This window comes from Heterodontus francisci, chromosome 3, assembly GCF_036365525.1.
Source record: "Heterodontus francisci isolate sHetFra1 chromosome 3, sHetFra1.hap1, whole genome shotgun sequence".
NCBI lineage: Eukaryota > Metazoa > Chordata > Chondrichthyes > Heterodontiformes > Heterodontidae > Heterodontus > Heterodontus francisci.
Window position 1 is genome coordinate 36,776,537 of NC_090373.1, and position 23,048 is coordinate 36,799,584.

General features: G+C 41.1%; 1 pseudogene; it reads right to left on the reverse strand.

Annotated features, from left to right (window-relative positions):
- LOC137352174 (uncharacterized) overlaps positions 1–23,048 on the reverse strand; it is a 296,154-nt pseudogene that overhangs the window by 14,956 nt on the left and 258,150 nt on the right.

A 23,048-nucleotide genomic window follows, 5' to 3' on the forward strand; every position in this document is an offset into this window, starting at 1 on the left:
GGCTCCCAGCGCAAGGCCAAAAAGGCGGAGGGAACACTGACTGAAACTTTTTGAGTTGCCCCGGCGTTATCTTCCATTGTTCAGGCATTTAATTGCCCAACGATGGGATCGCAATCCCTTTAGAGATGGCTTTCCTGCCTCCAAGAGCTGCTGGCCAATCACAGGGCCAACAGCTACTCATATGTAGTATTGGCAGTGTCACTGGGAGCAAAGGCCTTGAACCCAGGCCCAGGGCTGGAGACCCATTCCTCAGGTAAGTGAGGCGGGGTCATCAGGGCCAGTCCAGGATGCAAGTCCAGGGGTGGGGGGAGGTTGGGACCTGGGCGTGAAGTCCAAGGGGAGGGGAGTCCATGCAGGTGGAGGTTTTGCAAATCAGCTAGTTTTACTGGCTCAGGAACCTAGCAATATTGTTTAATATTGCTTGAAACCAGATAGTTTAAAAATGCAGACCATCAATTCATTTGCATATCATGGTAGATAAATTATATTGAACACTTCCCCACACCCCACCCTCTCCCAAAGCAAATACAGATTTGACAAATGTTTTTTCATGAACACTGTGCCCCATTAAATTATGGCAACTCATTGCAAAACGTAGCATTTAATGTATGAGTGGGAACGAACATTAGCTGCAGAGCTGTACATGATGGAAGAGAATAGTGGAAATTCGGGGATAGAATTGAGCAAACCCATACAAGACACCCATCGTAGATGGAGAAGGCCATTTGGCCCATCTTGCTTCATCCATCCAGAATTGTCCTAAAGCTCCACCAGCCCTCACCACTGCAGGTTCTGAAATAATTCAAAGGTTGAAAGTTTAAAGTCCACCTTGAATTCAATGTGAGCAAAATTGGGCTCTGTAGCATTTGTTTTCTGGGCACTACAAAGCCCCTTAAACTACCAATATGGCATCCTCAATGATTGCACACATTTCCAATGGGAAGTGTGCCGGACACCATATCTAGAAAGGCATTTGCACGTGTACACCTAACGGCCACCAGGAGTATGCAGAGCAGGCAGATCATGACATCAGTGAGTGTATAACACTGATTTGACACCATGCTGCCATTTTGAAGCTCAGCGCTCCACCTTACGCCCTCTGTTAATCTCACACAGCAGAACATGACGTAAAACGGCATGAAAGACCCCCTCACCCACGTTACTATAAACTACTTATAAATTAGTTGCTGGACTATTTCTCTGGCACTTCCTGCAATTCTACATATTTTGGTTGTTTTTTGTCATGCTTGCCAAAAGTTTCAATAGTCTACAGGGAGTGATCAGGCTGGGGCGGAAGTACTTGTTTGGTAACTTAAAGCCTTGTGTACAAATCAGCTGCTTCCAGACATGGCTACCTAGTAGGGATTCCTCTTGGCATTGAGCATGACTGGGAGAATGAGCAGAGGCCACAGAGAATAGTACAAGCTGCTGGAAGAGGGAGGAGGAGCAGAGGGAGGAGTAGGAGAGGGAGAAGGTCATATCCATAGATGGTGTTTAGGGAGCAATTCCCCTACCTGAACCTCAGCAATGATCAAGGCTTGAGATGTCTGCACTTCACTAAAGAAATGTAACTGAAATTTGTCAACTGGTGCAGCCACAACTCCTACCCCATTGCTGCAAGGACCACATTACCCATGACTGCAGCTCAGTACTTTTATGCTACTGCTGGAGATATAAGTAACAGCTCACAGTTTGCAGTACACTGCTGTATAAGGGAGGTTGCTGAGCCTCACTATTCAAAGAGAGAAGATTTCATCTGATTCCCTCTCACCACAAACAAGTGAAATATTGCGGGGGCTCTGCGGCAGCCGCTAAATGCGGGCACCCCGCTGAGTTTAAAGGGCGCTGCCGCGCATTGCGGTACCCGAATAGAATTCAGCCCATAATGTATTGGCTGCATCTCATATGAACTTGGCCATGTACCTGAATCAAAAGGAATTCCTCTCTCTTAATGTGCAGCTGGTGTATGATCACAAGCAGCGCATCATGCAGTTCAGTGTCTGGTGTCCCGGTAGCAGTCACAATTCATTCATTCTGCACACTCCTCTGCTCCAGCTAGATTTCAACCACCACAGCAAAACAAATGGTGATTAGTGGGAAACAAGCATTATCCACTCAAGACATGGCTCATCACTCTGGTCTGGAACCCACACCACATGCACAGCAGGTATACAATGAGACCCATGCTGCCAGAAGGAATTTTATAAAGCAGACCATTTGTGTGCTGAAGCAATGCTTCTGCAGCCTGGACTGCTCTGGAGGAGCTTTACAATACTCAGCTGAGTGCCTGTTAAGAATTGTCATGGCTTGCATCATATTTGTTGCAAAACTTTGCCATCATGAGGGAACAGCCTTGCAACCATCTATTAGGCGAGAAGCTGAGGGAAAGCAGGCGGCAGAAGAGGAGGAGCTGGAAGAGGAAGAATAAGAGAGGCTGCAATCTAAAAAGCCCCTTTCTGCCCGGACTGCACTTGAAGAAATAATTGATGAACGATACTAGTAACTTCAACTCCAGTTGCCTATTCACCATCTAGCCCTCACTCTTTACCTTTCCTCTGTCACTGCCCATCACATTGTCCTCTTTCCCTCAATGCAAAATAAAAAACCAACACAAAATGCACATTCCAATCCAAATTTGTTAATTAAATCATGACAGAATGCATACAAAAATAAACTAATCATCCTTATGCATTCCCTAAGAGCCTCTTCCATGTGCCTTTGCCTGTCCCATTGCTCCTACAAGATGCTCCTCAGTGGCTACTGCATGTCTGGTGGCAAGTGGAAGGCTGCTGACTTTCAGTGAATAGACTGCAGATGGCCTTGGAGTACAGTGGGCCTCGAAGGTCTGCCTTCAGACTACATCATTTTGGCATGGTCGACAGCAATCTGGGCTGGCTGGCTGGCTGAGAGGCAACAGGATTATACTCCAAGAAAGCATTGTTGCTCACCCAGGGCAGCGCCTCAGCAATCCTAGTAATCTTTTGGAGAACATATTGAAAATGTGCTGTGACACCCTGAAAGCCCCTTTGCACACTGGTATTCACAGCCAAGATGACAGCAGTCTGAACTTCCATGGTAGCAAGCTGAAATTGCAGGACAGTAGTCTGAGCATTCAGATGTTGAATGGATACTGTTTGTGCTGCAATGGAAGCCAAGTTATCAGCCATTAGATGCTGCATCACGGTCAGTTCCACAGGTTTGCCGATGGAGGTGGCAACTTGTTCAATTTTGGAAAGGTTGGACGGTACAAAATCCTGTGCCAAGTTGGTGCTGGACTCTTCTATTCACATTGAGCACAGCCTTTCCAGAGCACCAAGCAGTTGGGTGTGTACACCCACCAGCCTTCTTCCATAGCCTGGCCTCATTTGAGTCCTCTGCAGCAGAACATGAGTACACCCGTGCCCTCCAGCGAGCGGGCACCTGTGCTATCCTTTCCCCTTACTGCACTTGTGTCTGGTCTCATCACATGTCAATCCATCTCTATACTACCCTCTAAATTACACGCAGTGACATGATATGAGCTGGTGGCTGTGACTGTGAAATAGACTGACGGTGTCTTCATCTTCACTTTCTTCTTATTCTTCCTCCCCAGTCTGAACAGCTTTCACTGTTTGAGTATCTAAAACGACAAAAGGGACACAGGTTGGGTGGTAGTGAGGGGAGAGAAGAAATGATGTGCATGCTTACACCCATCTGCAGTTTGTAAATCAGAAGAAATTGAGGGATAAGTGAGAAGTAGGATGAGAGAAGGGGGTTATGTATGCAGAGACCCTCATCTTCAATTACTTCAGTCCCACAAGTAGTCTCAGTAATGGCTCTTCCCATAATGGCCAGCACTGTCTCTTCCAGGGGAGTTAAAACATTCAGATAAGCCTCTCCTCCTCCTGCTAATTCCTGTTGCCTTCTGTTGTGCATCACCTTCTCCTGCAAGAAAGAGAGGAGTGCCAGTGAATGTTGTGCAATGTGTTTGGATGATGTGGCTGTCATGGTTGAATAGCTGCCAGTGTGTGCAAGTTGTTAGATGTGTATGAGACTTGCAGTAGAGAAAAGTGTTTGAAGGTGCGGTAAAGCATATGAATGTTCGGTCTGAGTCCTGATTAATCGAGATTGCTGGCAGGTGAGTGATGGAGGTGTAGTCAATTGAACAGTGGTTGAGGCTAGTGGTGTAATTGGTCGGATATGGCATTTGAAGATGCACTAACTGATCTTGATAACTCTTCTGAGATCATTAAACTCCCTCTTGTGCTGCATCCTGGTCCTTGGGGCTAGACGCTTGGCATTGACCGCCACTGTTATCTCTTGCCACTCCCTTCTGAGAACATATCTGGATGGCCCCCAACCCCCACTGAGAATACAGGACATCTCTCCTTTTTTCCCACCTCTTCGTCCAAGACCTCCAGTCCAGCATCCAAAAACCTTGGTGCATGTTCTCTCCCATGGTCAACTATTGTTGATTCGTTCACAGCACAATTTCCAGAATGTTCTCAGCACCACCAACGACCGCAATGCACCTTCCCTTTAAGAGGTGCAAGCTAGCTTTAAGTAGCATCAACGATATTGGGCCTCCAGGCTGCTTACAGACAATTAACAGTGTGGGCAGTGCTGGCAGCATGAAGTTGGCATCCTGCCTGCATTGCAATTAACAGGCCCATTTTAATTGTGCAGCACAATTTCCACGCCCGTTTTTGGGGGTTATCCAATTTAACCCTCAATAAGAATGGTAATTTGTAGGTTGGCACCTGAAAATGACCAGGAAATCTGCTGTACTGTTGTAAAGCCCAACTGGTTTTGTAATGCCCTTCAAGAAAGCAAAACTCCAGCCCTTACTTGGTCTCGTTTACAAGTGATTCCAGTCCCGTACCACACGTTCAACTGTCAATACTTTTAGGACAAATAGGGATGAGTAATAAAAATTCTGCTTTCTCAGTCATCCACATCCCAAGAGCAAATCAAAGTATCTTTATCTGGGAGTCTATCCCACACATTGATCACTCGTTTCTGCAAAGAACAGCTTTCTGATGTCAGTCTTAAAACGACCTTTTACTTGTTTGAACTTGCCCCTGTCATCTTATACTCGCAATTGAACAAGTTCAGATTTTATCTTTTCTATACCTTTAACCATCTTATATATAACCCTCACCCCCCACATGCCTCCTTCCCAGACTGAAATAATGCCTATTTTTTTGTAAAATCTGCACTGTTCTATATGCTAAGAGTCGACAACTTTCATTTATGCATCGTTCTTCATTTGTATTAGTCATGAATGCCCTGCGGTGTACACACAAATTAGAAAACTACAGCTTTAATTCATCCACAAGTCAGTAACAGAGTAGGTGCAGATGATTACATTCTTGTAACAAAGGCTATTCTGAAATTTTCAATCAAAAAACTGAGTAATATTAAATAGAGATCATTTTATTTCTAAGGTTATGTTAGATACTGTAAGCCATTTATTCATTACATTACAATGACACAATTATTGAGAAACTTATAAATACTTTTTAAAATAAAAAAAGTAATTTTGTACACATATTTTCATACCTCATTATACGAATCCGCATGTTGTGAAGTCAGTGTTCAATTTTCACAGTTCTTACAGGATACAATGAGCCAATGGGTGAATGCCAATGGGCCACCTGATTATCTCAGCCAAGTGATCATTCTTCACAGCCTTGACTGCGAGTGACACTAAGCTATTGGGCCAAGGAGTTTGGGGACGTTCACAGCCAAGACTGATGCTGCTCTGACTTGGCTTCCATGAACTGCCAATTCCTAACAAGGGCTGAAATATCGGAATCAGGCATGGAAGCTATGACTGATTTTTCCAGTCCCTAGCTCAGGGGTGCTGAAAATTATCACAGTCTTACCATAGGTTTGACTGAGATCAACAGTGAATTTAGCACAAACTAGAAGGCATTCATTAAAATCAACTTCCACACTGACTCATTCATCCACTCATTTTATCACAATTTTCATTCACAGAATATATTGTATTTCGGCACCAGTCTCAACATGTCCAGTGTACATCACTTGGGCATTACCGTGGGTTCGTATAACAATGTTTAATAACTCATATTTTTGTTGATTGTTTTTCTTTGGCATTGCAGGAATTAATTATCACTGATAATTTTCCCAGAAACATATTCATCAGTTTCACAACTACTTAATCTGCAACCCACAAATTAAACATGTGCTTTGAAAATCTCTGTGCAAGTGCAATCTTCAAAAGGTTCCCAATGCACAGCCTGGAGCCAATGCTTTCTGCCTCAATAAAAAGCACAACAGAAGAAAAGGCAATTATTTTCCTCCATTGGCTCTGCTTCTTCATTCTCTCGCAGAGATTAATGATCACATTTGGAGGTTTACATGGGGGTGGCTGAATTGCAGACGAAATGAAGCTATCGTATTCTTTTTAAAAATGAATACTTTTTCACCATGGGGTCATTTCCCATGCGTGGAGGGCTTCCAGTGGAATTCCCACTACCAAGAGGAAGCCTACTCGTGTCACACAGGAAAACTAGGAACGCTACAGTCAGACAGTAACTGCAGTACTCAAATGTGTGGCAAAGGAACGGAAAGGGGCAGATGGTGCCTGAAGACCAAAGGGAGTTTTTGCAATGCCTCAGCCAAGGCTGAGATATCAGAAAATATGTAGATGGGACAGAAATGGAAGGAGAGGAGACCACTATTAGGCCCTCTCCCTGCAATGAGAGTGTTTTTGAGCCTTCCCGCCGCTATCCTGGGCCTACCCCCACCATTCCCCAGGTGATGCTGGGAAGTGTTAGAAGAAAGGCTGATGGAGAGCAAATGAGCAAGAAAACCCATGTCACTGCCAGTATTTACACACAACAGACAAGGCAAGGGAAGGTGAGAGAAATGCAGTTTGGGGCGAGGAGGCAGAGGCAGACTTCACTACCCCATTTTCCCTGCTATAATAGCGGAGGAAAGTCTGCCCCAAACTAGTGCCAAGGCTAAACCTTTTGCTACTTTGCCCCATACCTACAGCATGAACTGCTGCTGCTGATAGTGATGAACAATTGTTCAGTGTCACTGACAGCTTAACACCCACACAGATCACAGTAAAGAGGAACCTTAACCTGCCAGAAGGAATAGCTGCAGGGAATACTTACAAACCTACTCTCTGTGGATTCAGAAACTGGCAGATAGAGATTTGCCTGTAAAAGAAATACAAAAGGGCATTAAGAAGCAGCAGGCATTTTAGAACAACGGGCTGTAGACAGCAAGAGAATGTTGCAGGAAACAAATAGCTTAACTCTAGTGGTTGCTGGAGCACATAAGAAAATATTCTGGGGGGATAAGAGGCAACTGGTCGCATCCCAACAATTTACCAGATTTTCCAGTAATCATGGTGCAGCAAGTGGTGATTAACCCTCTGGTATAAAAAGGTACAAAATTCTAATGTGCCAATTGACTCCATTATTCACCAAGAATTTTGAAGAATATTGGTGCAGAATAAGTGAAGTCAATGCGTTGAAGAATCCTGTAGGGTGTATAATGGAAGCTGATTTGCTCATGCTTGCACTATGCCACTGTCAAAGTTCACAATTCCATCCTATATTTTTCTTGCTATTTCATTAATAAAATGGCAAAAAAAATGTATTAATTTGATTGCAGTGTCTCAGGACTGGATCTGTGGTTTGAACCCATAGGCATGTATATCAACACACCTGCCTATTACCTATTAAATCAAAAAAAGTCTCTAACCGCACCCCTCAAGAAGCATCTTAGTGGAGAACATCTGTTCTAGAAGTGTTATGAGTGGCTTTACAATGTGGGTTGAAATCATCCTTTTTTTTTTGCTAATGATTTATTACATCTGGGCCTGGAGTTTCTGTTAGGTAAAAGCCACGCAATCTGCCTGAAATTGGCCAAAAAGATTTTGCGTAAAAGATCACAGAATTTTAAGATACGTTGAGTGTAAATTACATTTCTTTAACTCTTCTTTAAAAACATTGGGCAGGAAGTCAGCCCCACCCACCTCCAGATTGAATTAATCAGCATGGCACGTTTCCACCAAATTAAGTGATTTTTTTAGGCAGAAATTTAAAAATATTAACTAAGAAACTGACTACTGTAAACTGATGAAACGTGTAAATGTTTCAGAACGGTTATTTCAAATCGTGTTACTCACAGGTGGAAGACAGGACACTCTTTATAAAAATGTTTATTTTTTGTGATAAACCCAATACCAGCTTCACCCATCATCCCTATGCTTGCTGATGTACACTGACTCATGGTTAAGCAAAGCCTTGATTTTAAAGTTCTCAACCTTGTTTTCAAATCCCTCCATGACCTCATCCTTCCCTATCTCCGTAATCTCTTCCAGCCCTACAACCCTCTGAGATCTCTGCGCTCCACCAATTCTGTCTTCTTGAAAACCCTCAATTTTAATGGCTCCATCATTGGTGGCTGTGCTTTCAGCTACCAAGACGCTAAAGCTCTGAAATTCCCTCTCTAAATCTCTCTGCCTCACTTCTCCCTTTAAGATGCTCCTTAAAACCTATCTCTTTGACCAAGCTTTGGCCATCTTCCCTACCATCTCATTTGGCTTGGTGTCAAAATTTGTTTGATAACGCTCCTATGAAGCACCTTGGGACATTTTACTATGTTAGAAGTCTATACAAATGTAAGTTGTTGTTGTAGTGTTAATAAAACTGTACCAGGTTTCCACACTTAAATATAATCAAGGCATATTTTTAAAGCAGGGGGAAATAAAATCAAAGTTAAAAAAAACAATTATGTTCTATTACACTGCCCAATTGTGGGGTTTCATTGAAGATTTTACATTTTTAATTATGCAAATTAATTTGAGCAGAAGCTCGAACCATTCCTTCATTTTGGAAAAACAGCACAATTTCATGCGCAATTTGCACGCCGATTACAGAATGTGCCAAAAGCGGAAACTCTACCCCCGATCTTTAAAACTAGAACACAGACCCATCATAGCTTAGCTAAGTGAAAGCAAGTTTGCTTCTGAGTTAGAGGTTTGTAGGTTCAAATCCCACTCTAGGACTCAGGCACATAATCTAGACTGACACTTTACTGTGGTACTGAGTGAGTACTACCTACTTGGAGATAGTGGGGTTGAAATTCGGCCTCAGGGGGAATGCAAAATGGGTGGCAGCAAATCGGCTGCTTGTTATATACACCCCACCCAATTTCCCTTGCTATTGAAGCCAATGTTCAGGGGAATATATAAGATCCTATGGCACCTATTTAAAGAGCAATGGTGTTCTTCAGGTATCCTTGGCAGCATTTATTCCTCAACCAACACTATTGGAAAAAAACAGATTTACTCGTTATTTATCTCATCGCTGTTTGTGGGAGGCTGTGCACAAATTGTCTGTCATGTTTACCTACCTAACAGCAAACAACTTCAAAAGTGATTCATTCGCTATCAGGTGCCTTGGACATGCTGTTGACAGGAAAGCCTCAACACTGAACATAAAAGCTCTTTGTTTTGATCAATAACAGGTCAAAGTCCCGAAATGCTTGCAGACCCATTATTGTACAAAAAGCACACATAACCACTATACTGTCCTTTCAAAGTCATTCTTTTACTGTATGTTTGACCAGTCCAGAGCATTTTTTAAAAAACGATCAAAATTCAATTACTTTACTGGAGTAATGCAACTTTTCATGCAATAATACTCAAAGTTATATAATTGGTGAATTTTCTTTTTAGTAATGGGGATGGGAACATTTTCCCATTTCGGCAGCCTCCCTGGCAGAGGCAAACGCTCACAGCTCAGTTACAGCACAATGATATGCAGCGTGTAGTTTCTTCTAGCTTGCCCAATATCGTGCACAAGCCTCACCTCACAAGAGCATGCCACACTGCACGAGTGTGAAAGTTTTCCACCACCTGCACAATAACAGTAACAGTTGAGTGACGATTGGTTGTTTCATTCCAGCGAAGGTAGTACCTCCTCAACATTCAACACCCACAACATGTTGTCCTGTACCCTCATATGGACACCATTCATCCCTGGGCCCTTGTTTGTTTAAATGTTGTCTGGGACCTCAATATTGAAGTCCTTGCTGATCGATTTCAGATCAGTGGTATCTCTAGATACTTCTACAATGCAATTGTTGAGTACGTTAACTCAGGGTAGAAGTGGTCACACTTAGAAAACTAAAAAGTAAATAAGCTGCTCTCCTCAGTGGTTGGAGGAAAACACACTAAAACTCTTGAGAACTCTTGGTTCACTGGTCCCATGTTAAAACACACTTAGGAGAAATTCCTATGCGGTATTCCTAACAAATTGATGCACACATTCAAGTGAAATTCCTCTGTTCTATATTTTAACAGAAGTTGTTCACCAATTTGTTTCATGAAGGTGAGGAATTTGTTAAAACCATGTACAGAGGAATTTCTGTTTCCAGTGGAGTGGTGAGTGCAGACCAGTAGTGGTCCACAGTATTAATGTAAAAACATGACGTGCACTCCTGGCTCTGCATTGAGGTGGGTATAGAAACTTACCTGAGGATTCCTTCAGCGGCCCCCCTTAAAAACTGTTCATTAGATTCCTGTAGATCTGGAAAATTACTCAAAGTTGCTCAGTGCAAATTTCTAATGTTAATATTGAAGTAAGGCCTGCACTCATTTTAGGCAGCTGCAAAGCTGACCTAAAAAAAGGCCCTGACAAATTTAGCAATGGATCAAAGGCATGCACAGGTCATCGTTCTGCAAGGTTTTCTATCATCAGTGATGTTGAATTTTTCCCCATTGCTCCTGCAGCTTCAATCCATTCGCTTTTCTGAAATACCTTTATTTGCCTCCTGAAACCAACCATATCTACACTTATAAAAGGAAAAGTGCAGTTATATAGTGCCTTCCGTGACCACAGGACATCCCAAAACACTTTAAAGGCAATAAAGCACACTCACTATTGCAATGTAGCAAGGCCCTACAAACAGCAGTGTGATAATGACCAGATAATCTATTTTAGTGATGTTGGTTGAGGGATAGTGAGAAGAACTCCTTATAATGCCATGGGATCTTTTAGATCCACCTGAGAGGAAGATGGGACCTAAGTTTAATACCTCATCTGAAAGACAGTATCGCTGACAATGCAGCATTCCCTTCATAGTATATTGGAGTGTTAGCCTTGATCTTGTATTCAAGTCCTGGAGCAGGACTTGAACCCACAACCTTTTAACTCAAAGGGGAGAGTGCTGCCACTGAGCCACAGCTGTATGCTTCAATCACTGTTCCTGAATTCCTTTGCCCTTCAGAAAAAAATCTACTTGTCTTTTGAATCCATTGATACTATCTGCCTCAAAAATCTTCCCATATTTCTGTTACTAGCTGCGTTAAAAAGGTTCTTCCCCTTTTATTCTTAAGTTTTTAATTTCTAATTTGTGTTCATTGATATTTAATTCCAGCTAATGTTATTTGGACTGTTGGATCAGCAGGAACTTGAGGACTCCATAAAGTTAGAAATAGATGTGATTATCCATGAATGAGGTTTTTGTTTTCTAAATGGGATCCAAAGAAATCTGAACCCTGGAATTCATGTCCCTGCATGGAAAAAGAGGAAGAGGAGATGAAATATGCCCTACCAACATCCTTCCAAGTTATATTTGATGGTGGTCTTGAATAACGTGAAATCAGTAAGTGTATAAAACACATCAGCACACAGTTATTTGAAAGAAGAAAGTAAACCTCCCCATGTGGGGACTAGTAAGGTTACTATTTTTGGCATGGCACAGCAAAAGTAGAACTATAATCCTACGTGGTTTCATTTTGAATATCGTTACGACCGACCGCTCAAGTCAAAGCCCCAAATCAAAATATACGATTCTGATTGTGGTGGGAGAAACGTACCGTTGATTCAGTCCCATCCCTCCACAGATCGCCTAACATATCATTTTAAACTTTCCAAATTAAAGAAATACCCAGCCAAATTGTACCCCTGGATGAGGCTAACGAAACCAGGAGTCTTTAGATCAACAAATTAACTGCTAATTAGAAAAATTCAATTCTTGAACACTAAGATATAAACAATATTTAAAATAGAAAAAATTAGAGTCCTTGCATATTTACACTCCGGCCAAAGTGAAATCTTCCAATGTGGAATAGTCCAAGGTTGCTTGAAGTCCTCACAGCTGTCCGATGGGGGGAAAAATTATTCTTCAACGGTAGAACAGTCCGTAGTCTAATTCAGCAGTTGAATTGATGCTCTTCTTTTCCCAGAGATGAATTTCAACCATTACAGTTCAGTAGTTAAAGGAATTTGGTTATTTTCTTTTAAGAAATTAATCTGGTTTGACATCAGAATTCTGAGAATATAATAAATAAGGTTTAAATAAACCGAGCGAGACCTCTCATTTCCTTCAGTATATGCTGGTCCAGCTGTCTGTCTGTGTCTCTGAGAGTTAAAACAGTCTGTTTCCACCAGTTCAAAATTAAATTGTAACATTGTATCTCTTGATCTTTGGTCCTGAGTGGCTGTATCCTATGGCAACGAGAATGCATTCTTTGACTCAGTCTCTGGAGCTTGTTGCCTTAAAGCAGTACTGCTCCTTTTCTAGCCTTAAAGGCACACCACATTCTTCTCCCCAAAAAACTACAGGATCATAACAATATCATATACTCAACATATTCCCTAGCAAGTCAGTAAATTTGACTGTTCTCAACATATATTGCACCAAAAAAAACTCACATATTTGGTTTCTCTCCCAGCTGATTTCGGTATGGGACTAACAGGCTGGAAAAGAAAAATATTCAAGAATTACTTCTCAGCTGAAATGGAGTGGAGAGGTAGCATTCTTCACTAATGGCACTTGAAGAAATTACTTAAGAATGGTCGAAACAATTATTAACTGACTGACTTCAAAATAGGTCAGCAAAACATAGCAAATGCTGAAAAACTTTTTATAAGAACTGCAATTTATTACAGAGACCAAGATAGACTTCAAACGACTATCTACGTATATATAGCTATTGGTAACATGTATGGGCTAACAAGGCTGAAGGGTATTCCGTTTGGTTTAAACATTCTTTCCATAGAAATTTATTTTATAACTTATTTTATGGTTTGCTAAAAATTTTCAGTCAAACAGAGCAGTAATTGTGAGCTTATAGCTTCTGGAAAAAACAAACAGCACAACTGATGCATTTAGACAGCAAACTGGAGTGAGAAAGTCAGTCACTTCTGCCAGCAAGAGGTACAGATCTTGGTAAATCGCAGATCCCAGAATTAATGCTGGTCCAGGATGTAGCTGGCTACAACAGCATTACGTTGCCACTTATGGCATCACTGATGGACCATAGGAGAATAGGACTTCTACAGCACAGAAGAAGGGAGAAATTCAGAGGGGATCAGCACACATTTCCTGATGTCCCATGGCTATAAGAGTGTGCTTGGGCATAACATGGAAACATTGGAACATAGGAACAGGAGGAGGCCATTTAGCCCCTCAAGCCCGTTCCAACATTCAATGAAATCATGGCTGATCTGAGACCTAACTCCATATACCTGCCTTTGCCCCATCTTAATACCTTTGGATAACAAAAATCTATCAATCTCAGTTTTAAAATTAAAAACTGATCTGGCATCATTTGTCATTTACAGAAGAGAGTTCCAAACTTCTACCACCCTCTGCGTGTAGCTGTGTTTCCTAATTTCACTCCTGAAAGGTCTGGCAACTTCACAACCATCTGAAATAGCTTCTCTCTTTCTACCCTATGTGTTCCCCTTAATATCTTGAAAGCTTAGTTCAAATGACCCCTTAACCTACTAAATTCAAGGGAATACAACCCTAGTTTGTGTAATCGCTCATGATTTAACCCTTGGAATCCAGGTATCATTCTGGTAAATCTTCACTACACTCCCTCCAAGGCTAATATATCCTTCCTCATAGTATTCCAGGTGTGGTCCAACCAGGGCTTTGTACAGCTGATCCATGGCTTGTACCCCTTTGGATTCCAGTCCTCTAGATATAAAGGCCAGCATTTCAATAGCCATTTTGATTATTTTCGATACCTGTTCATGACATTTTAAAGATCTGTGTACCTGGATCCTCAAGTCTCTTTGGACCTTCTCCTTTTCTAGTTTTTCACCATTTAGAAAGAACCCTGTTCTACACTTTTTCAGTCCAAAGTGGATGACCACACACTGAAAGCCATTTGCTACAGTTTTACCCATTCACTTAATCTATCAATATCTCTCTGTAATTTTATGCTTCCATCTACACTGCTTGCAATGTGTATTGATTGTCGTATCAATTATGAAAATTGCTACCCTTTTGGAAACATAATTAGAAATTAGGATTGTGAGCAGAGCTTTTACCTCCTGGACACAGATTTCTGCAGTGCATGAACAGGGTACAGTGAAACACGTGTAAAGAGCCAGGATTGAGCCACAGTTTGTATTTTAATTGGTAACTTGACATGACGTTCCATCATTGTAACTGCAACAGTGCCACTTACTGGCGTAAGAATTATTGTGTAGAATGCTGTAACCCACCCGGTGATTTTAAAGTCTAACAGAGATATATATATTTTTAAAAATAAAGAATTTATCAACTGTTGATTATTTAAAGATCTTAACTTGGAAGAACAAGTATGTTAATAATCACAGCCTTAGCATCATCACAAAAGTAAAGCAAGATCAATGAAAATAAGACTAAGGAAGAATAATTAATTTTCAACATCTAGTTACGCAACATGGGACATCAGAATTGAAAGGTTAAGAAACATGGAATAATATTTAGCAAAATATGTCAACAGCAAAATTTTGATGAATCAAGGAATTATATTTCAATTGCAAGTGGAATATTTGATGTTCCAGAGATTTGCCAGTATGATTGAAAGCATTTACATGGTGAATCAGCATATGGACATGTCTCTTATTGCAGTTTGATTAAAACTGACCTTGATTTGTGCAAAACCTTTATCAAAGCTTGTGCTTTTTCTCAGAAATCAATTTTCTCTAAGTAATCAGATTCAGTAGAAACACCACACCCTCCAGGTACATGCAAGTTCGACAACACATGCTTTATCACTCACTTACTTTGTGTGCTTCTGAGTCCTGCAGCTTCTGCAAGGAGTTGGGAGTAGAACTTGAGCAGCGCTAGAAAAGGGGAGGGTGAAATGTGAGGACATGGTTACAGGGTCATGTGTGTGTTTGGTGGGACGAGGGAGTAAGGTGGAAATAGAAAAAAAGATAAAATATTTGCTCAATTTTTTCATTACCATTGGCAGTGGATCCTCTAGCAATTGTTGAATAGTAGCATACAGTTCCTCAGACTGCTGTCTGAGATTCTCCGATTCAACTAGGAACTGTGTGAAGGTAAACAATATTATAAGCATTAAATGTACAGTCACGTTTCACAAAACTAGCAGTATTAATTAATGTGCTTATAAAGCTTACTTGTGAATGGGTTTTCTCTGATGTGTTGGCGGTTGCAGATTCCTCTGAATCACTAATTGCTTCATCGATGGCCTATTAAAAGGAAATGCAAAACCTTTCTCAAACAACCCCAAAAATAACAATGTGATCTGAGGATCTACCCTGATTAAAAAGAGTGCATCTCAATCATTTGCTCACAAAAAACCCCAGCTGAGTGTTTTCAACCCGGTGCATTGCAAGGAGGTACACTGTATAACAGTCAGTGAAAATATCCATCTGTTAATTGGAGCATCCTGAGACTGAATACTAATAGGGCTTTCTTGCTTAAAAGTGAAATACGTGGTCTGAAAATGTGGAGCTAATCAAAGCCTAGATAGGCTGAGTGATCTTTCCTCACTCTTTCCTTATGTTCCTGGGCATTGCCTTGGGCTGAATAATAGAAGGCATTTAATTGCAGATTTACGGCTGCTATTAAAGAACTTGTTCAGTGATAATAAGTATTTTAAGAGGCACTTATGATACATTGATCTTCTGTAGTTTCACTCATCTTCTCTCACGTACCCAGAGTTGTACATCAATCAAACATGCCAATCTGCATTATTCACCTCCAACTGAACACATTCCAACGGGATATCCAGGGGCCAAGCTGCCCACAACAATAATGTTTCACAGTCTTTGATTAGCTCTGTCTGTATTCATTAATATAATCTTCAATCTCTTTCTGAACTAGATATTTCTAAGCATTTTTTGAAAGGAGCTAGAGTAGGATTTAAAGCTGCTTTGAAAGGTCTAACACATGAGCAAAAAAGGACCTAACCTTATTCAGAAAACTAAGAACTAAAGTTAGAAAATTAAAAACATGAAAACTTGAAGAAAATTAGCAAATAGAAACAAATTAAGTGGAAGTAGAAGGACAAAGGTAAAAGCGAAATCAATTGAGCAAAAGTAAAACCAAGTAGATTGAAAAGATCAAACAAAAGGACAAAGTAAAAAGGAAATAACACAAAAGCATCAAAGACTTGTAAAAAAAAATGAATGCTTTTTTTTTAATGGAAGAGGCAAAGAGAGAGAAACCTGTTGAACTGGGTCTAGCAAGCCCAGGACTAGTGCGAGTTGCAACTCTCCAATGGATATTTGATGTTATGGGAGGTTCCAGTGTTTAAAGCTGAAATAAAAGCCCAGATTTTGTTGGCTCCTGGGACATCTCGCAGCATACCACATTATAGTTAGACTTTTTCCCTCATCCTTCAGCTCAAAAATGTTCTGCCCTGTAAGTTGCCTGAAGTGTGAGTTGATAACAGAGCAACCATGCATCTGGGACCTAAGTGAGCAATAGGACCAACAGTCTATCACATAGCCAATGGGATATAATGATTGAGAAGGAAACGAAGGAACAACGAAGAAGGAGATGGGGATAATTAGAGATAAATCAGGAAAGAAAATGAGAAGGAAAGAAAGATTGGATTGAGTGAGAAAGAAAAAAGAAATAGAAAGGAAAAGTATTGAAAAAATAATTTTAAAAATCACTAACAATAATTTACTACTTGTTGGAATGAGACTTCATTTTAAATTGTTCCCTTTCAGGACGAGAGAGGTGGAGTGGCATTGCCAGAACATAAATCTCATAATTAAAAAGGTACTTATGTGGTTAAATTTCATCTTTAACTTTCTGCGGCGAGATTAATGGCCATTAATGGGCAGATGCAGCAATATCATGAAAATCAGAGAGACCACAGCTGAGAGTGGAAAACTAATGAAGAAATTCAAAAGTAATGTCACTGTTGCAGAGCGAGCGGATTGGTGGGTAATAGTAAGTTTTCATTTTGCTTTATTAAATTGTTCATTTTTTCATTGTTGAAATTCCCTTGATGGCTGTTTCCATTGTGTTTTAAATGTATAGATATAATTTTCAGTGCATTTGGTTAACATTTTACTATTTAAGTATCTCAGTCTTTCAGAAGTCAATTTTTTTAGAACTTTATAGGTCAGTGTGTCACAAGAAGTTTGTTTTTTATTTGAAAGCTTAGAATTCTGTGGTTTTTTTTAAAGACTGGATTTAAAGAAAGGATTTTCTGTGAACATTGAATGCTGAAACTTGGCGTTTGAACTGAGTGGGACAAACTGCAAGGCACCTGTTCCAAAAAACTCAGCAGAGGGAAATGACAGGTCACATGACGGCTTAGGCCTCAGCTGGAGTATTGTGGGAAATTCTGGGCCCCAGACTTCAGAAAAGATGTAAAGGCCATACAAAGGATTTAGAGCAGGTTTACCAGGATGTTACCAGGGATGAGGGACTTCAGTTATGAGGAGAGGTTGGAAAAGTTAGGACTGTTCTCCTTGGAACAGAGAAAGCTAGGAGATGACCTGATAGAGATTTTCAAGATGATAAGAGGTTTTCATAGAGCAGATTGAGAAAAATGTTTCCCTCTGGGAAGTGGGTCAATAACTAGAGGTCATAGATTTTAAATCATTGACAAAAGATCTAGAGGGGAGAAGAGAATTTTTTCATTCAGAGATTTGTCAGGATCTGGAACACTCTACCAGAGAAGGTGGTGGAAGCTGATTCCATAATTAATTTTCAAAGGGAGTTGGACAGGTATTTGAAAATGAGGAACTTACAGGGTGATGGACAAAAAACTCCTTCTGTGCAGTAGGTTTCCATGATTCCATAATTCTATGACTACATGGAATACCAAAGGCTGCTGTGGCAATAACAGCAAAAGTATCAAATATTCAACCATTTGCAAACTCCACAATTGATGCAATATTAAAATGGTCACATATATGGTCGTGACTTCAAGACTGCAATCTCATTTCTAGTTTTAAATTATGCTTCCAAAGCAAATGGCCTTCACTCGCATGGTTATTTGAATCTGTTCAATAAGATTACAGGCTTGTCTTTCACCATATGCACTGCGCCTTATTTAAACTGGAGTTTATGTCAATGTCACCAATTTATCTTTGTTTAAATCTCGATTGTCTGTTTTTTTGACAAGTCTATCAAAAATCATTCTTTTCAAGTTTTGAAAATAAGTAATACGTAGATGGTAAATGCAAACATCACTTCAAAACACAGGGCAGGAAATTCTTTCATTTCAGTCAGTATCTGGTATGTTGCGACTACCCCTGCTGGGCAAACCAAGGAATTACCAAGTGATGGTCAATGTTTTTAGAGTAATCGATGCATGAAATAGAGTGCCAATGTAGTCAATAACAAAAACTTGCATGTACATGGTCAAATGTCACAAGGCACTTCACAGGAGTGAAATCATTAAGCAGCATCTTGAAAAAAGAGAGAGGTAAAGAAGTGGAGACAACGATTTGTCACCTCCCAAATCCATTTCCATCTTTCCCAGAACTCAATGTTTGAATCCCTCCAATCGGTTTCCGCTCCTGCCACAGTACTGAAACAGCTCTTATGAAAGTCACAAATGACATCCTATGTGACTGTGACAAAGGTAAACTTTCCCTCCTCAATCTGTCTGCAGCCTTTGACATGGTTGACCACACCATCCTCCTTCAACTCCTCTCCACTGTTGTCCAGGTGGGTAGGTTTCCTCTCACCTGGTTCCATTCCTACCTATCTAATCATAGCCAGAGAATCTCTTGCAATGACTTCTCTACCTACTCCCGCAGCGTTACCTCTGATGTCCTCCAATGATCTATCCTTGTCCCCCTCCTATTTCTCATCTACCTGCTGCCCCTCGGTGACATCATCTGAAAGCACAGTGTTAGTTTTCACATGTACACTGAAGACACCCAGCTCTAGGTCAACACCACCTCTCTTGACTCCTCCACTGTTGCTAAATTATCAGATTGCTTATCCAATATCCAGTGCATTCAGTAAATATTGGGAAGACTATTTGTGTGTGTGTAAACCTCTAGTGTGTGTGTGTGAGAGAGAGAGACAGAGAGCGAGTGAAAGTTGGCATGCTGTTTATTATTTTCACTGGTTTAGTTTAGGTACAATAAAGTTAACCTCTTTCTTTGCTAACTCAAGAAAACCTGTCTGATTGGTTCTTGTTATAATCATATGGGTGGCACAGTGGCGCAGTGGTTAGCACCACAGCCTCACAGCTCCAGCGACCCGGGTTCAATTCTGGGTACTGCCTGTGTGGAGTTTGCAAGTTCTCCCTGTGTCTGCGTGGGTTTCCTCCGGGCGCTCCGGTTTCCTCCCACATGCCAAAGACTTGCAGGTTGATAGGTAAATTGGCCATTATAAATTGCCCCTAGTATAGGTAGGTGGTAGGGAAATATAGGGACAGGTGGGGATGTGGTAGAAATATGGAATTAGTGTAGGATTAGTATAAATGGGTGGTTGGTGGTCGGCACAGACTTGGTGGGCTGAAGGGCCTGTTTCAGTGCTGTATCTCTAAAAAAAAACCTATTGAATTGGCCAGTACATCCACTTTAAGTAAGAATTAAACCTGTTATGGTCAAACAAGGAGAGGGAAAAGAGGGAAGCCCTTTGACCCCTCCTCAGTTGACTGTAACAAAGGCAATTATTATATCTGGTATGAAATTGATAATCTTCATCACACCTGACACTTTGGAGTGCAGGCTGGTTTGGTTGTTTTTTTATTCTGCTCTGTCAGTATGTCATTGACATAGAAGCTAACTAAATGGTTTAAATGTTCTTCAATGTCGGATGAAGGGAGTGGTGAAGGATACAACAAGAACAATTGTGCAGAAGGGTTGAGTTCTGAAGGCAGATCTGGGAGCAGGTCGGTGGAATCGCTGATTCCTGGCAGCTCTGGCTGTACGGTGCTGAGCTGCTTCTTCTCCTTCCCCCAAGTCTGCAGTGTCTGCTGAGGATTACTGCTGTTGCTCTGCCTCCTCCAAATGCAGGCTTTGCTGTAATGCAACACTATGCAGCACCGCACAAGGATGTGGAAGACTCTATCAGGAGCATATTGTACGCAGCTCTCCAATCGATTGATACACTTGACCATCTTCTTCAGCATCCCTATGATAGGCTGAATAAAGATCCCAGTGGTCCCCTAGTTTCTAATATGCCTGTGTTGCTCAGGCCTCATTGGGGTTGTGCAGAAATGCTATACAAATCCCCTCAGCTCCTGTGTAAAGGGGGCAAAATCCACAGTTTTCTAAAATAGAAAGGGAACTGGCCTTTCTTCAAGATCCCAGTCATTTCCATCACCTGGAGTCTCCAATGGGGCCAATTGTGTTTCATCTCTCACCGCGGATTGGATCCCGTGTTAGACTGGGGCCCTCTGAGGCAGGGGGATGAGAACTACAAACACAGGGAGTTCCCACTCCCTTGGTGCCAATGGCCTTATAAAGGGTGGGAGGATGGTCCACCCTTACAAGATCAACCAGAAGCCCCTGGAGCTGGCAGGGACCTGACATAGTCAAATCCTTTTAATTTTCTAATATGTTTTGCCACATTTCCAGTGCAGTTACAGCACAAGTGTAACAGGAGCCTTAGGAAATATACTTTCCTCAGAAGGAATTTTCAGAAACAGAGGGCTGGATTTTACCAAACCCACAACATTGGGTTCAGTGGCAGGGGGGGCCGGAATAAGGAGTTAGCATTTTCAGTGGGGTTGGGTGAATGGGGTCAAATAAATATAATAGGTGTAGGGGATGGTGGGTAAGGAAGAAGTTTAACATAACTTCTCTGCTGTTCAAAGCTATCCCTCTAGAAAAACATACATACGAACAGACGAATTAGGAACAGGAGTAGGTTATTCCGCCCCTCGAGCCTACTCCGCCTTTCTATACAATCATAGCTAATCGGTTGCGGACTCAACTCCACTTTCCTGCCTACTCCCGATACCCTTTGACTCCCTTTTTGTCAAGAATCTGTCTACCTCTGCCTTAAAAACATTCTATTACCCTGCCTCCATCGCTCACTGACCTGAAACATTAACTTTGCTTCTTTCTCCACAGATGCTGCCAGACCTGAATATTTTCTACAGTGAAGTCAGATGCAAAAATCTGTTCAATTCCTGAACCACAGTGCTTGATTTTTTTTTTTAATGGCCTTATTAACCTGCAGCAAAACTTTGTGATTTGTGTTTCTGAACCTCTAGTTCCCTTTGCGCTTTTACCCCATTTAGGAACTTATTTTCCAAAGAGGAAAAGTTGGAGGTAATGTTCCCATGCACTTGCTGGCCTTGTCCTTCTAAGTGGTGGAGATCACACGTTTGGGAAGAGCGGTTAAAGCAACATTGGTGAGTTACTGTAGTGCAGTGTAGATTGTTCACACTGCAGCCATGGTGCAGAGAGGGGATGCCAAACAAGTAGACTGACAGTGTCTTCAATGGTGTCGAACTTCATGTGTATTGTTGCAGCTGCACAAATCTAGGCAAATGGTTTCTTATTTGTTTTTCATGAAAGGTTTTTTTCTTCTTCAAGAATGTTTTTTTGGGGTAGGGAGGATATTCTCCGGTGTAAAAACATTAAGTGGATTTATCTAAGCCTAATTGTAACCTTCACCATATCAGAAATTGAACTAAGTCAAGACAGAAAGAAGCCTTAGACAGTGCCTTTTCACAACCTCAGGATGCCTAAAGAACTTTACAGACAATGAAGTACTTTTGAAGTATAGTCACAGTTGTGATGTAGGAAACACAGCAGCCAATTTGTGCACAGCAAGCTCCCACAAACAGCAATGTAGTAATGATCAGATTATATGTTTTCATGTGTTGGTTGAGGGATAAATATTAGACACAACATGAAGAACTCCCATGCTCTTCTTTCAATATTGCAATGGGATTATTTATGTTCACTTGAGAGGGCAGATGTCTCTTGTGAAAATCAGCACCTCTGACAGCACAGCACTCCCTCAGTACTGCACTGAAGTGTCAGCATAGATTTTGCATTCAAGTTTCTGGAGTGGTGTTGAACCCGCAACCTTCTAATGCAAAGACAAGGATACTACCATTGAGCCAAGACTGACACCTAAAATGTCAAAAATCTAAAATTTCCAGGGGCCTTAATCCTCAACTCCTCTAGAAAATACATTGCATGCCTTTAGTACTCACATATGTAATTTCTAAACCCACCACTGCTGCAAACTGCACTTTAGGTTTTGCTTTACTGCAATGAAGGGGATTGAATAAATTTGAAACTTTATGTATGACAAGCTTGTGTGCCTCTGATTTTCAGTTTAAGCATTTGTCTTTCTGGGGCCAAATTTGAGCTGTCACCTTTTGGAGAGTTGTGTTAAACATTTTGAGGCTTTGGACAGCTTTCGCTAATTTTTTACATTAACATCCATAATCCTGAGCTATTTAAGACTCAACGCCAGAAGTTCAGATCAGTAATATCTTAATTAAGATACATAACTAAAGTGTGCAGATTAGGATTCTTCAAGATGAAAATGCACGTCAACTTTGACAAGACATTACCTATATAAATTCTGGTTGATGAGCAGAGTATGTGCAGTCACATTTCCTTCAGTTTCAATGGAAGAAGAAGTTACCATCACAAGACTTTACCATGACAAACTAAGAACCCATTGCAAAATACAAACCATATTACAGAACGAAACACTGGGAGGATATTGACCTCATACCAACTTTCAACAGGTAGCAACAGATGAAATATTATTAAGCATGATGTTGGTTTAGGATCTTTTCATGTATGACAGAAAGGATTCACCTCACTCAGTCCTCCCCCAACCACCATCAGCATCTTCAATTT